We start from the raw sequence: 8,741 nt of genomic DNA, 5'->3' as shown, positions 1-8,741 counted from the left end.
CGTGACTTTACCGAAAAAACTAAGATCACGTAGATAGATAGGTTCAAAGAAAATAACAAAATTAACAAAAAAACTACGACATTTCGATTCGTGACCTCACCGAAAGACCCAAAGAATATGAATTCCTGCAGTCACGAAAGCTTGAAGTCAAGACTCCCTTTGAAGTCGAGGCTCTCTCAACCGGCAGTGGTGTTGAGCAAGAAATTGCAGGGCTCTGCGCCTTTCATCTCTAACCTGTTTGAAGTGAATTTAACGCGTAGGCTTTCGCGACCAATATCATCCATTGGCTCTCCAACACACCGGTGTGCTGTACTTGTGACGAATTGGCATGTCATGTTTACGTGACAAACCTTACTAATTGACTTTGTCGGGTGGTGGTGGGTTTTAACGACACATATATTTACGCGATCTAACTAAAAAAAACCCCTCTATTATGGATTTAAGTGGATTGTTTATAGATCGTTGTTTTCTCGTAATCTTATGCCAATGTGAAGTTTTGGCAAGAGCACACCCTTCTCATTGAACGGATCCATCGCACCGAGGGTAACAGCATGTACAATGCTAAATGTACCTGGCCGTCGTCCGACAATCAAGCGAATTTGCTCATGCAATGGCTCTGTGATGACGTTGTTTGCTGTAAAGAATGTTCCAGTGGTCAGCTGTCAGCTGTCAAGGCAGTGACTTTAGCAATGCAATTAAAATAATTTTAATCAGCAAAATGAGTTCGTAATAACACCGCTCGGCCGTTACGTCTGTCGCTTGAAAGACATTTTAAAATTAATAAATTAGCATTTGCCGAAACTGACACGGATAATCCCGGGAAGGCTGATTTTGCTAATTGAGTGGAATGTAATTGATTTACTGAGAACCTCAAATCTTTACCAAACCGTGCACTCTCCACCGAGAGATGCTGTTTTCGATTAACCTGTTTATTATATATTTTTATTGTAAAAAAGTGTGCGTAGCTAATACGCACGTATTATTGTTAGCATTAAGACAATTTAATCTTCATTGAATCCCGGCCCATGGGAATGTTAACATTGCATGGTTGGGGGAGGCTAAAGAGGGTTGTGGGAAAAAAAATCTCTTTCTGCCCCTCCAGCGACTCCCAACTAAACGGTACCTATTTGATCAACCCTGGAAAAAATGGTGGTGATAAGTGGACCCTCTCCCTCCCCTCTCCTCCCCACTAAATAGAATTTTAACTGTGCAACCTTCACACTGGGAGTGGGATGTTACATCCGCAGCTCCATCCGGCCCGGTTAACGATTTTGAGCAAATTCATATGGCAAGCGGCGAGTAAACACTATGTGATCCGGCCAAGAGAAAGCGATTCCCAGGTAGGAAGGAGGCAGGGAACGGAAGTAATCACAGCCCCAGCTACGGACATCCCTGCAGTGTGCAGCCAGCGTGCTTTGAGCCAGTGCTAATGAAAGTGCTTATCTGTCACTGCAGGGACAGACATTTCCATAACCGCACAATTGTTCTCACTGCTCGTTCATTTGCGGTGCGCTGGCTGCGCCCCGTAGTTAGTTTTCAAGGTGCATTACAGTCGCATATATATTTATTTTACTTGCTTGTCTAACCACCCTCCGCTTTAGGAAGTAGCAGATTCTGTTATTACAACGATACCAATCAAATTTCGCTCGTGTGCTTTTAAATTACATTTTCCTTTGAAGCTTGCCGAGCTGAATGTTTTGCCTGGTTTTTTTGTAACGAATGGTCGTTATTGCTAATACGAAAAAAAAACATGTTGACGATTTCAAATTTGAAACAACGCAATGGGGAACGCAGTGCCGAGTTAAGCTCGTGCGGGCCTGTAGCATATGTTATAAAGTGCAGTCCCTAAATAAAATAACAAAAACACAATAAATATTAAAACACACATTTTTAACTTGCATAGTAAAGTAATTTTTTTTTATTTGCTATAGAGCCAGATAATACGACAAGTAGCTAACCTTAAACACCCAGTCATTCATAAAAGTTGAAGGCGGTATAGTACTATAGTAATAGAGCAAGTGCAGAATCACTGAACAGGAATTGATGGCTTGAAAGCATTTATCGCGGGGCCCTTGAAATTGCGGAGTCGTAGCATATGTAGCTACTTTTGCTACGAGGATAATCCGGCTACTGGGGGAACGTATTGTAAAGTGCCTTGTTGTGTACGCGTAGCCTACAGCTTGTCTTACACCACTGCATCAGGAGTGCCATTCGCCATCAGGGTGACATCATAAGGTGACCAAAGGCCTCCCAAGTGCACTTATTCGAAATGTTCACGAAACCTTTTTTTTGCCTTGGAGGTGCTTCATTATATTTCTCAAGGGCAAGTAGCCTTTGGATTGCGTTCAAACGTGGGATGTGCTCCCGCTTTTGGGGTTAAAGCCGCAATATATAGTGCGAAAATTGGGCCTACGTACGACAGTTCGGATTGACCCGAAGTTTGATCCCAAAGTTTGGCCGTCACGTGAACGGCGTCACGTATTGCATCGCTTCAGTGTCCTTTCCTGCGATAAGTGGCATCAAACGTCCAATGAAAATACAAAATATAAATATCCTTAAATGGTTCTTAAAAATCAGAAAATTCTAAAATACGATATGTTTAGATGTGACACTCACCCCCAACACGGGCATTCAGACAATTGTGGCAAATGCTGTTAACAGTTGCATCTTGTAAGGGACATTGGGTTGGTGCCCCATCTAGTGCACATAAAAGCAAAAATTCTACAAAACGATAAAGACATGTAAAAAGTTAAAATAAAATGTATTTAAATTAGATTAGGAAACAATTGGATTCAAACAAAATGGAAATACGGGCAGCTAGGTCTCACTGCCCCAGTGATAGGGATATTTCGGCATCTCATTGGCTGATTGAAACGACTCCTCCGGATCGCCAGCACGTACTGCACGCTGAACTTCTTTCGCACTGTACGTAGCCAGCCGTCCTAATCGGAGGCAATAAGGCTCAAACAATTCACCCGTTTGCATAGGGGCCAACGACGAGGGATGGCGAAGGCTTGGGAAGGCCTCATCCAGCAGTGGATAGATCCTGGCTGACGATGACTACAATCTCCTTGCTGCAGTCGCAACACTTCACGTGTTTATTATAAGGCTGGGTGACAAGCCCCAAATTAAGCACACACACACAAAACGACAAGCTATTTTTGTTTTAGCCGGTAAGACCCTACTGTGTATAACTCTTTTGCAGAAGCGACCTGGCCACAAATGATAGCTCAACGAAGTGGCTTATCACGTGGGAAATTATAGCAGCCAAATACTCGATGCGCATATGTAGAAATAAAATAAAATTTAAATAAATAAAATAAAATTTAAATAAATAAAATAGAATTAAAACCAATGAGTATAATTTCTGCAGTCACGAAAGCTTCAATTCTAGATTACTCTATGCGCATGTTTTCGTGTTTTAAATGTGGAGGGGAAAACGGAGGACCGGAGAAAAATCCGCGCGACCACAGGGATTGAGCCACGGTATCCCTGTATACCAGGCGAGGTAGTTAACATCTCACCACCGTAGCGCCCCCAAATTCACCTGTACACATTCCCAGCAACCCTATAAAGGTAGTCAATGGTCCACAAACCACCAGCAGTATTCGACAGGCATCAACTCAGCTACCACATTGCAATGGAGGGGAAAACGGAGGACCGGAGAAAAATCCGCGCGACCACAGGGATTGAGCCACGGCATACCTGTATACCTGGCGAGGTAGTTAACATCTCACCACCGTAGCGCCCCCAAATTCACCTGTACACATTCCCAGCAACCCTATAAAGGTAGTCAATGGTCCACAAACCACCAGCAGTATTCGACAGGCATCAAATCAGCTACCACATTGCAATGTCACCTTCGAGGGGGGGCAAATAAGCCTCCAAAATAGCCAGGTTTGGTTGAACAGTGATGCCGGTCACACACACACACATCTAAAGCCCTGTTGCATTCACTGACGGTTACACCGACGCTAATTTCAGAGGACCACCTAACACACCCGTACAACATATATTTCACTTTTCGGTAATCAAGATGTTCATTCTTGCTTTGTATGCATGTATCGATTGGCGCGTGAAGGATATATGGTCCGAGCGGTTAGGTGAATATTGAACGGGACAGATTTTTAAAAAAAGACTTTTGCTTTGCATTTTTTTTTTGTCAAGTGCGCCGTTTCTACTTGTCAGCGTGACAAAGCCTCGCGAGTAATTTATTGTTCATCAAATACGAGCGGGCTTGGTGAATTGAGAGGGTGAGGGGGGGTTTGGAGGACAGGGTGGGGAGTATGGGGGTGGAAGGGGAGCTAGAGGGGACTAGAAATAAATAATTTTATTCCCACTAATTACATTGCACTGACAATTACTCACGCTGACAGTTACCACCACATCTGCCAAATTTCACGTGGTGGAGGGAGGGCTCTAGCCCGCAACTTAGCGAACCAAATACACGTCCACAGCCCCATCTGCTGACTCGACTGCACTGGCAACTCCTGGGCAAACACTTAAAATCCAACACTCTCTGCAAAAAAATAAACCACGAGAACACCCCGATCACGACAAAAAGAATGCGTGCAGGTAGGAAACTTTCCGATTGAATAACGCACAAAGTTGCGCTGCTCACAAATAGCAGGGAAGGGGGGGGCACACCCCCAAACACGCCTTGCATTCGTGTCACGTGACCACCGCATTCCTTACGCAATGCTGTCGGCCTTGTTTAGACCACCAACTCAAAAGGAGCTGAACGTGTGGCCATCGACTAGGACAACCGCATTTTTAAAACGCTTAATTGCATTGGTTGCCTACGCAACAACAAAAAAATATGCCCACACGTGCAGGTCTTTTGAGATGGTGGTCTAGACAAGGCTGATCGTGCTGTGCATGCCATCTCTCAATTGTCGTGACCTCTAGAGACTGGGAGGGTCACAGGAACACATCACTGTGCATGCAACCAACACATACGAATCGAACAAATCGATTCTTATGCACATATGCGTGCATTTGCAACTTCAGAATCAATGTTAATTGATGCATCGATGCCCATCCTCCTCATATCCCCCCCCCCCACCCCGAGATACGACCAGGCAAACTCCAACCCATACTCTTAGGTTTTTTCGGTAGTCACAAAGGTAAAAAAATTAAATGAAAATAAATTAATTAATTCTAGATTTGAAGCTTTCGTGACTGCAAGGACTCATACTCTTAGGTTTTTTCGATAAAGTCACGTAGGTAAAAAAATAAAATTAATAAAAGTAAAATAAACAAATTAAAAAAGTCAAGACGTTTCGGAAACAACACAAGCCTCCGTCTTCAGGTGGAACCGTCACAGCCACGACAGCTGTATCAAGTAAATGGCGTAAAACGCTTCGGAATTACTTGATACAGCTGTCGTGGCTGTGACGGTTCCACCTGAAGACGGAGGCTTGTGTTGCTTCCGAAACGTCGTGAATTTTTTAATTTGTTTTATTTTACTTTTATTAATTTAAATGTTTTACCTACGTGACTTTACCGAAAAAACCTAAGAGTATACATCAATTAAATCACGAAGTTTCGGAGGCAACACAAGCTTCCTTCATCAGGTGTAAAAAGGCACAGCAAAATAACTTCAAATCTAGAAACTCCAACCCCTCCTTCGACCTCTCCTGGCCGTTCTCCTGTCACCAGAACTACACCACCGCTTTCAATATCTCAACCACGGACAATTTTATAATTGGCGTAAAACGCTTCGGAATTATGCGATGCATAAATCGTGCACGAGATGGAGGAAACGTCGAAGGGCGTCGCGCTCTTAACACGCTTTTATTTAACTCACTCATCTTGTGGTCGTATCCTTAAAAAATATTGTAACTCAATTTTTAACACACTTCAAATCAAGATCGTTTGAATTCTATTGGCCAGCCAAACACGTGCTGTGGGTCGGACTGACGAGCTGATTGGCTGACCGCTGAGCATACGCCCTTCTGATTGGCTGGGCGCACGAAATTGCGTTTCAACCACATTTGGTCGAGAGAATTTAAAGGGCGAGAGCGCCCTTTAAATTCAAAGACGAAAGCGTGGCGAGTTGAAGACTACCCCTCCCCCCCTTTTGGGATTCACGGGGGCGTGCGATTGGTTGAAGAATACGTCAGGCCCAGTGACGAAAAGCCTGAGAAGGACTCGGGGTGGGGGGGCATCATCGTGTCTGCTGCCTTCGAACGCGCGTGTTCTGTGTGCACAAACCATCACGTCCCACGATCGTAAAACACCACGCGAACTCCCCCGGTCATCCTCGCAGCAGCAGCAGCAGCGGTGGCTTTTGTCTGGCGATCGAACAAAGAATGGAGCAATGCACTTTTATATTAAGATTGAAAACTAATTTCTTTAGAACTGCCGTTGGTGTTTTGTGTGTTGTCTTACCCCCGGTACCTTCGATGGGCACGGTTGGCTACGTAGGGTGCGAAAGAAGTTCAACATACATACATGTGGTATGTATGCATGCCGAATACACATTTAAAGTGAATAAACCGCTTGCAAGTGTGATGAAAAAAATAACTCTTATCCACTCGCTTCTGAAACTATTGAGGATTGGAGACAAATCTAGCATCATCCAGCAGTGGATTGAGAATGACTAACTAATCCAAGTGGACTGTCACACATGCGGATTTAGCTGGGCTCACCAACACCGTTCAGCTTGGTCTGTGGCCAGAATGATGGCTTTGTGCGGCTCTGCTTAGCAGACTTTGCGCTTGCGAGGGCTTGCCAGAGCGTATAAGCTGTTTTAGGAGGCGGGGGATGAAAATGGGCATCAAGGAACAATATATTTATTTTAAAACGTGAATATACGCGCAAAGTATTAGGTTTGTGCAGACATCGGTGTATGTATAACAGTGCGCGGGGCCATGGTGCAATGCAGACATCGTTAATCATTTTTAGCACCGGGCATGGAAGGGCTGCGGCCAGGGAGTTGGGGGAAAAGTGACTGCCGAGGTTGCTGGTTCAAATCCCGCAGCGGACTTATTTTTTTAAGATTTAAAATGCACTTAAGGCTGCAGCATAAATGCCGTGGGCTCATGCAGCCAAAGCGAGTTGCCCGTGCACGAGAAAACAGGGTGGCTCAGAGCGGTCCACTCTCGCCAACACTTCCCTCCATACGGTGCGAGATGTCATGCAGCGGGTGGAGTGATGTTAACTCCCTCGCCTGGTCTGCAGGAGGCCGTGGGTTCAATCCCGACCCGACGCTTTTAACATTTGGAGTTTGCATGGCTCTCTCCCCGTGGTCGCGTGGATTTTTCTCCGGGTCCTCCGGCTTTCCCTTCCTCCACATTTAGAAACATGCGTTGAGAGTAATTGGCTGCTGTAAATGTCCGCGTTTAACAATAGTTTATTTTTTATTTTGATTATCAGCTAACACCGGCCACAACCCCGAGTCGATGCGCACCACGCACCAATTGCTTTCTTTTAGCCCCCCCCCCCACCGTTCCTGGCTACCACATTCAGATAAGCCCCTCCCCTTTAACTTGCATTTAAGAGCTTGTCTCTTGGATTTTTTCCTCACTTGATACAGTACATTTATCTGTGACGGTCCCGCCTGATGACGGAGACTTGTGTTGCCTCCGAAACGTCGTGATTTATCATTTAATTTCCATTATTATTTCAATTATTTATTTTTTACCTACGTGACTTTACCGAAAAAACCTAAGCGTATGAATCCTTGCAGTCACGAAAGCTTAAAATCTAGAATGTCCACATAAGCCACTTTGTCGAGCTATCACTTGTGGCCAGGTTACTTCTGAAAAAAAGCTGTATAACTCAGTGGGCCTGACCTGGTAAAATAAAACAAAACGTTCATCGTTTCGTAGTTTATATGTGTAATGTTTGTATTCCCCTGTAAGATTATCTGAACTTACTACTGGCATAGCAATTAGCAACGAACTGGACTTGCAAGCCAGAGATCACCAGTTCGATTCGATCCCATCCCGTGTGGCTATCGAAACGATGACGCAGTTAAGAGGAGCCAACGGCTCCGTCCACACAGCGGTAAAAATGGTGGGAACACCGCAACTAGTCGATCGCAAGCTCCAAAGTGGTGTGGTAAATTGTGGGTACTTAACACCGCTTCGAGCAAGTCTGCCAGCGTGGAAATAGTAGGCCAAATACCATGCGAGAAGAAGTGGCTCTGACATACCCTGCAACAAGGCAGCAGACATCGCAACTATCGCGATTTTCACCTGAAGACGAACGCTTGTGTTGCGTTCGAAACGTCGTGATTTATTTTATTTTATTTCTACCTACGCGACTTTACCGAAAGAACCAAAGAGTAAGAAGGGGCTTTGGCAAATACCCTGCAAGATCTGCCAGCAGTGGCATGAGCAAGAAATTGCATGACTCAATCTTTTATGATTATTGAAGTTCAATATGAAAATATGAAGCCAATCTCTTACTCAGGTGATTGCGTTAATGACTCGATTACACAGGACTGTTAAAGAGTACATGTCTTTGACCAAATGACCCGGATTGCACCGACTTTGATCGGATTTCCGAACACAAGCAGAGTTGAGCCTGGATAGCTCCCGGATGGGTGACTGCCACACAGCATGGTGAATTATGGTCACATAATTCCCATGACCAGCAATATCTTACGGGACAGGCAGAAAATCCTCGTCTATAAACATCGAGCAGTTCACCAGCACTGGTTCAAGTAAACCCGACTCCTGATGAGAGAGTCAAAACTGGTCAAGAATTATCTTTTTCTGAAGCAATACTGC

The sequence above is a fragment of the Lampetra planeri genome, chromosome 40 (genome assembly GCF_965212315.1).
Source record: "Lampetra planeri chromosome 40, kcLamPlan1.2.h2, whole genome shotgun sequence".
Classification (NCBI taxonomy): domain Eukaryota; kingdom Metazoa; phylum Chordata; class Hyperoartia; order Petromyzontiformes; family Petromyzontidae; genus Lampetra; species Lampetra planeri.
Note: the sequence above shows the minus strand (reverse complement) of the source record.